The sequence below is a fragment of the Chenopodium quinoa genome, unplaced genomic scaffold, assembly GCF_001683475.1.
Source record: "Chenopodium quinoa cultivar QQ74 unplaced genomic scaffold, ASM168347v1, whole genome shotgun sequence".
NCBI lineage: Eukaryota > Viridiplantae > Streptophyta > Magnoliopsida > Caryophyllales > Amaranthaceae > Chenopodium > Chenopodium quinoa.
This window is the reverse complement of record NW_018744813.1, coordinates 3,228,636-3,236,824: the sequence shown is the minus strand read 5'-3', so window position 1 is coordinate 3,236,824 and position 8,189 is coordinate 3,228,636. Positions and strand designations below refer to the sequence as shown.

General features: G+C 35.4%; 1 long non-coding RNA gene across 1 annotated transcript; it reads left to right on the top strand.

Annotated features, from left to right (window-relative positions):
• The first annotated feature begins 5,505 nt into the window (after positions 1–5,505).
• On the top strand, positions 5,506–7,624 carry LOC110704029. The gene is made up of 2 exons (XR_002507850.1): positions 5,506–6,939; positions 7,414–7,624. It is a non-coding gene; the product is annotated as an uncharacterized LOC110704029 (long non-coding RNA).
• The last annotated feature ends 565 nt before the right edge of the window (positions 7,625–8,189 follow it).

Here is an 8,189-nt window from a genome sequence, read left to right as displayed (position 1 = left end):
AGCTTATTAGCTATTTTTAAGAATGTTCTTATTCTTATTCTTGTGTAGTACGTTTGCAGTGTTATTACAAACAGAATATGAAGATACATGCATTACAAATTTCAATTGCACTATTTCACAGTATCAAATTGCAGATGAAGAGACACGAAATTGACATAATGGTTCAATTTGCTATTTATTTATTTTCATAAGTGGTTTTCTTTGTGAAATTCTACTTCCCAAAAGCGATTTCAAAGGAAAAAACTTTGAGTTCCTTTGAAATTTCATTTGCTGCTTAAAATGGCTGATTTTAATGGCGGTTCTTCGTCAAATTACCCTCATGTTTCGAGCGCACATCATAAATCGTATTTTCTGTCGTTGGCTAGGAGAGAATCTGAACTTGAAGATTCTTTAGCCGTGAATTTGCATGTCCGTACAGAGGCTGATCGGAAATGTAAAGTTTTACGGCGGGAGTTGGATGTGTTGGAGGCTAAAATGTCTCAATTTAAGGGTCTTGAAAAAAAATAACAGGGCATAAGAGGGTTAAGGTTGATAGTGATTGTACTAGTGTTATAGAAGTTGATAGTGGTAGCGATGGTGAGGCTGAAGTCGGTTTGAATTTAAAGGCGTCTAGGACTGTGGGTGCTGTAGGAGAAACGTTGGGTGTGGTGGCTAATGTCGAGGGTGGAGTTGTTGATATGGAGATTTCATCAGATGATGAGGATGTTCAGTTTATTGCAGAGGTCCCTCGTCGAGTCGCTGAGGAAGTGCAAGTGGAAGGTGCTGATCAGGTTGTTGTTGTGGTTCATCCGGAACCACCGGTGGTTCACGAGCAAGTTCAACCTGAAGTAGAACAGGAGCAGGAAGAAGATGAGGAAGAAGATGAGGAGAAAGATGATGAAGAAGATAACGAAGATGAGAAAGGTGATGAGGAAGAAGAAGATGAGGTGAATGAGGAGGGTGAACCTTAAGAGGAGCAGGAACAGGGTGAAGTGTTTGAAGAAGAGGCAGGGGATGATGATGATGAGGGACAACAAGTGGATCCCGGGGAGTGGGATATCAACTCTAATGATGAAATTGGTGGTAACATATATCACTACTCTCCCGGGGATTCTGATGTAGATTCGGAAGCATACGAGTTTCCCTCGCCTTAGTAGTTTGTTTAGGTTTTTTTTTGGGCAAGCTTTTGAAGTTTAGATTATAGTTTTTGGTATTAGTTTGAAGTTTTTAGTATCTTTTTAGTTTATTAGATGTAAATCTATATAGATTTATTAGGTAGTAGGTTGTCATTGAAAATTCTTAGTAAATGAAATATGGTTAATATTCAGATTATTGTTTTTGGAGTTCTGTTTTGCTCTGTTTCTTTGTTTTAAAAATAATGTATGTATCTTTTATAACATTATGTGTTGTGATAGTATTTTGAGATGTGTTATTGGTTTTGACATGGAATGCTATTGTTTTTCTTCCAAAAGATTTGTTGTTTCGAACTTGTATGGCTTATTAGGATCGTTTTGCATTTTAAGTAAGTTTATGTTGTGATAAGCTATCCTGAAAATACTGATGAGAGTGTCGAGGGAATAAAAAATGAGGTCTAACTTAACTATTGTGTCGGAGTGGTAGAAGCTTTAATAATTTTAGACTATTTGAGCACTCTTTAGTATTGGATCAGGAATTTTAGTGGTGACAAACTTCAAAGGTCGTCTAAATTAACTATTGCGGCGGAGTGGTAGAAGGTTTAATAATTTTAGACTATTTGAGCACTGTTAAGTATTGGATCAGAAATGTTGGTAGTGACACAATTCAAAGGTTGTCTAATGCTATGCATGCTTTTAGTGAAACTAAGTTATAAAGGCTTTGAAAGGTTAATATTTGTAGCATGTTATTGTTTGACTTTCTATGCTGGTTCCATGGAACTTGATGCTTGGTATAGAATGTCAACCTTTGAAAAATATTGGTTTCTTCCTAAATTTAAGTTCTTTTGATTAATTTTTTTGTTAATTTACAAAGTTTGAAACAAAAACTCCTACATTTATGTCTTTAGATGAGTGTGATCAGGTTGCATGAATCCCTTAAGTCAAATATTTATGTTGGAGATGTTATTATAATTAATTGCATGTTTGACTGATGTCTAAACTCTTTGATTGTTAGTTGAAATCCTGGTTATAAATTGAATACTTCTGTATATTTTTTTTTTGGTGTTGTGTTATTTTTGGTAAGGATGGTAAAAAAAAAAAAGCGTGGGCGAAAGCCTCTGATTCAAGGTTCGTCATCTTCGATGATTGAGGCGAATGCTTGGGCGAATAGAATGTCAGCTAGCTGTGTAAAAGAAAATTTTCATTTTGTATTTTCTGAGTGCTACCATTCAAATGGAATTATTGTATGAGTTGTTTAAACACAAATATATTTAAAATGTAGTTTGCTTATTTTGTAGTCAATCATAATTTGAGTTTGGATTAACACGTTATTTTTGCGATACAGAATATTCCCTTGGATTTTGCTAGAAAGCATTTTCGTAGATTTGGGGAAACAACTGATGTTGTGCTGCAGCTTTATGATACAGAGTTCAAAGCCAAATTGAAAATAAAGACTTATAATGAAAAAATTGTGCAATGTTTTATTAAGGATGGAGTTGATGCAGTGATCGATGAATACCAAGTTCAGGTTGATGAAGGTGCTATAATTGAGCTTTTGAAGCGAAATCCTATTGTTTTATATATACATTTACAACTGAGTGCTGATTCCTGATGTATTAATATCATAGGCAGAAGTGTTGAACTTGTCATACTTGATGATTTAATAAATTTTAGATTTTTGATGATTTTGGTATAAAATGTAATCTAATAATCCCACCTTTAGTCAGTCTTCCATAAACAATCCCACCTTTTGAAATTCCAGAAACAATCCCACCTTTGACCCCCATCTTCCATTAACAATTCCTTTTACCTATAACCTGTTAAGCAGGTTAATTTTTTTTTTTTTTCAAAATCTCTCCTTGGGCCACCCATCCACCACCATAACACCACCTGAATTGCAACCTTGCCATGGCCACCCACACCCCCACCCCCACCCACCACGAAAACTCTACAGCCACATCGAAAATCCTTCAATCACCCTGAATAAACCTACCCAGCCTCGAAAAAAATTACCCAAGCCACGAAAAAACACCACCCAGCCTCCAAAAATACCACTTAGCCCCGATCTAACACGAACACCAACCAACCACCCAGCGTCACCACCAAGACCAAGAACACCGTTCACACCGCTTCACCACCAAGACTTGGAAACACCGCTCACACCACCTTCACAACCACCAACACCCCCACGAAAACCCACCATCTTCAAGAAAATCACCCTCACGAAAACCAGGCCACCACCTCCACAAAATTCACCCCATGAAACCCATCTCCACAAATTTCAACCCACGAAACCCGGGCCTACAGCCCCACGAACCCAAGCACCGACCCAACGAGATCCCACCCCCACAAAAATCTTAAAACTCAACGCCTAACCCCGACGAAATCCCCACTTCCCAATTGCCGATCTCTGGTTGAAGTTTCCTAGCTTGGGTATTCAAATTATATTATCGTTGAACTCTGAAATTGTGCAAAATTGATGATCGTGGATGGGGTGTGCGATTGGTGGTGTTTCTGGTGGGCGTGAGGGTGGTGGTTTCAAGGGTTGCTGGGGAATGCAACGGCAGGGATGAAGAGAGGAGTGCAGTGGCGAGGCTGGGCTAGTGGCGTGGCTGGGGATTTTCTTCTTCTTCTTCTTTTTTTTTAAAAAAAAAATTAGATTTTTTTTTTTTTGAAAATTAGACTAAACCTATTAATATCCGACACGTGTCTTATATAACCTAAGAAAACCGATTACCAAAACATTACAACCGGTCAAGGATTGTTGATGGAAGATGGGGGGTCAAAGGTGGGATTGTTTCTGGAATTTCGAGAGGTGGGATTGTTTATGGAAGACCGGCTAAAGGTGGGATTATTAGATTACAATTTTCCTTTTGTTTATATAGTTTTGTAAAGCTTAAGTTTTACATGACTTCAGTACCATTAATTAAATAGTTTTGTTTGAGATTTTCTGTATCAGTATGAGTTCAATATTAGCAATAGATTTTTGCTTCTATATCGTTAATGAAATATATCTTGTACCGAATTCTCACTAACTATATTGTTGTATTTATCGTTTTGTCCATAATCAGGAGTTATTTTGAGATTCACAGAAAAAGAATGTATAATTTAGATATATAGGGAGAAAGAAATTTATAAAGGAAGAAAAAAAGGTCGTGAGATAAAGAAAGGGATGGATGTAGTGATGATTTAGGAGAAAAAAGAGGTTTTGAGATAGATAGAGGGAAGGTTGTAGTGATAATTCAGAATAAAACATCAAGATATTGAGGATTTTCTATTACTCACTGCATTAAGATAGCTAAGAGAAGAAGGCAGAGTTGGCTAGTGGTGACAAATAACTCGTAAATGATAAATATATATAAAGGCGATTAGAGAGTATAATATCAGGAAATTAATGTCTGAATGGTACAATACAAATTATTCCTGCATTTAAAAGAAATCACTAAATTCTCAAAGTATATACAAACATTTAAATTAAGAAAAACGTTCAACTATATCAACACCCGATATTAACCATTTTTTACTATCGCGCGTCTTGTTAGTTTGCTAGTTTTCATAGTTTAAGGCTAGAAAGTATGAGTAAAACCACATATAGGACAGTAATCTAAATGCATGCACAAATCAGGAAAAAAAAACTTAGTGAAATATTAAAAGCATTTCAAACATTTAGGTCATTTTAATGACATTAAAAACATTACAATTTAGTTGTCTTTAAAATTACTTGTCAAAGGTGTCAATATCTTCAAGTTAGGCTCCTTTTTTCATTGTCTGATTGCAGTAGTAAGAAGCTATAAGTTAGACAAGGAGGTTAAGTGTTAAGCTTAATGAAAAGTTTGTTGATAGGAAATGCTAAAAATGAATGCTTGATAATTGGAGTGTGAGGCCTAATCAAAAGACTGTTTGAAAAAGGATCCTAATTTGTAAAGTCAATTTGCTTTACACATCAGTAGTTTGTTAAGTGTGTAGATAATTTAAGGGAGCTGATTTCGGTAGCCTTTGATTTCTAATTTTGGTGCAGAACTCTTAGTTTTAGAAGATAATATTGGTTTAGATTGTTTTGTGTGAATGTGCTGACAAGGAGTCTTTCTGCTCTTCTCTGTATGAATGTTGTAATTGCTATTTGATTCTATCTCACATCACAATTTGTCCATAAATACAGATTATTTAGAAGAAAACATATATTAATTATTGTAAGTTAAATGAAAATGCAGTTGACTATTATGGCATTTATTTGACTTTATGTTTTTATTGTTGTTATTATTGGTGAAATGGAATCTGAAGTTTCATTTGTATTGTGAAGGTTACTTGTAGAAGTGTTAGTTTTAGTTCAGACTTGAATTTAATTAATGGTGTTGTAGTTTCAAATTTTTGACTTAGCTTATATATTGAATAATTTTGTGAAGGGTATGGAGTATTTTGAGTTAAGCTATTACATAGACTTACATTTTAATTCAATTGTTTCGAGTTCTAAGTATTCTGACATTAGAAATTTCCATGGACAGAATCTCTCTTTCGTTTACCATTATGTATGAAAATGATATTCAGCAACATGAAAAATTGGTATGCATTCTTGTTTCTGTTTTTGTGTACTATTTAATTCATTTTTGTTGATTATTAGTTTTTGGAATTTTTATTTTGGATTTTGATTTTGTACCTGTACTGTGGTGTGTGTTTCTTGTGTGCCTCTAAATAGCGTATTCCAGATGGCTTCAAAGAATTAATGAATGATGGTTTCTTTAACATAGAGTTGTCAGTGAATGGTAATGACAAGTCATGGTTCGTTACTTTAGTGCATGAAGAGTGTGGTAGTGGATGGGGAACATATCTTGATACTAGGTGGTCTGATTTTGTAGAGGATAATGGTGTGAATGCTGGTGATGCTTTGATATTTACTTATTTAGGGAATAGCTCATTTGATGTTGAAATCCGCAGATCCAGGGGAAGTAAGAGAGCTGAGGAAAATGGATATGGTTGAAGTTCAGGTACTTCAGGTAAAAGGCGTGGGAGGAAACCTGCTATTAAAAAGCTCTCATCTAAAATGATCAAAACCAATGCTTGCCTTGCCAAGCTTGCAGCTGCCTATCGTGAACATCATTTCTTAATTCACTTTTACCAAAGCCTGTGTTGATCAATGAATTATAGTATGATTTTTGTTAGATATCTTCATGTTTGTTTTGTTTTTTTTTTCATTCACTAGTAGAAAAATTGAAAAAGGCACCGCTCAATGGCCACCGGTTTTTGAAAACCGATGGCTTAAAAAATGGGCGGGATTAGGCATATGTACATTGCCACCGGTTCAAACCGAACCGGTGGCATAAATGATAAAGGCCACCGGTTTTGAACCGGTGGTAATAATCAAATAATAAAAAAAAAAGCCCACCATTCTCTTTCCCCTTCCTTTATATACCTAACCCTAATCTTCTCTCTCCTCTATCACCTCTCCTCCTGCTCTCTATCTCCTTCGTTCTTACTCCCCCTCTCTGTTCTCTCTCTCTCTACCCTGAATCTCTCTCGTCGACCTCCTCCTCTCTCCTGATCTCTCTTCTCTTTCTCTCTCCTTAACCCTAATCTTCTCCCTCTCTCGCGGTATCTTCCTCTCTCCTTCATTCGGCTCGTCCACCGCCGCAACAACAACCACCGCCGCATCAACAACCACCGCCATTAACCATCAAGCTTATTGTCGCACTTACTCTCTCCTCGTGATGAAAATATGGGTTTTCTGGTCTAATTCAACCATGAAAACTCTAGATCTAGAGTTTTCATGGTCGAATTAGACCTTTATAACACAAATTCAAGATAATTTCGGGGGTTTTTGCTGAAATTCGAGGTAATTTCTCTTTTTTCTTACTTTTATTTTGTTTTTTGTTATTTTTGGTGGAGTTCATGGGTTGTGGTGGTTTTTGGTGGTGGTTGTGGTTATGGTGGGTGGGTGGGTTTTTGTTATTTTTGGTGGAATTCGAAATTGATTTTTCTGTTTTTGGGTTTTGGGTTTTTTATTTCAAAAATTTTTTGTTTTAATTTTGGGTTTTTTATTTCGAAAATTTTCTGTTTTTAATTGATAATCGAAATTATTGGGTTTATTTAATTTTCGAAATTTTTGGGTTATTTGATTTTCGAATTTACTGGGTTTCACTGGGCGAAAATTTTGGGTTTTCATCCTTTTCTCTTTCTGTTTTTTTTTTGAAGCCTTTTCTCTTTCTGTTTCAGCCTTTGTGGGTGAGCGTATACATGCATGAGTTTCTGGGTTTTTTTCACATTTTTTTTTGGAGTTTTATTAATTTCTGGGTTTTAATTGATGCAGGTGTTAATTGATGTTGGATTCAAGACTTTCATTTTGGAATATTGTTATTTTTTAATGTTGTAATTTTTTTTTTTGTAATGTATAATTCATTGTAATTTTTTTTTGTACTTAATACTTCATTGTAATTTTTTTTTATTGTACAATAACAATCTATTATTTGAATATAATTGTGAGTATATTTCATTGCGCTCTTATATTGATTGTGATGTTATTTGCCTTATATTTTACAGAGTTTTTTTTTTAATTATTATTATTATTGTAGCAAATAGCCGAAAAAACAAAAAAAAAAGTATGTTATTGCCACCGGTTAACTGGTGGCATTTATATGTAATATCAAAAAAAAAGCGGGAAGCATAATTGCCACCGGTTAACCGGTGGCAATACTTGTTTTTGCCACCGGTTTTGAACCGGTGGCTTTGCATTAGACTTGCCACCCCCCAAATGCCCACCGGTTCAAAACCGGTGGCATAGGGGGGTTTTGAACCGGTGGCCAATTGCTTTATTCTACTAGTGATTCTATTCTTCTTTCTCTTGGCATAATTATTTGATTTTGTGTTTTATTTTCAATGACAGAATGTTCCATTCGAGTTTGCTAAATGGAATTTCAATGATTTCCGTGAGACTACCGATGTCATTCTTCAGCTTACCGATACACATTTCAATGTGCAGCTGAAAGTCTTGAAGAAACAGAGAGCTATCAGCAAATGTTCCATTAGAAATGGTGTTACTCAGGTCATTGATTTCTATAATGTTCAAGTAGATGTAGGTGCCTTGGT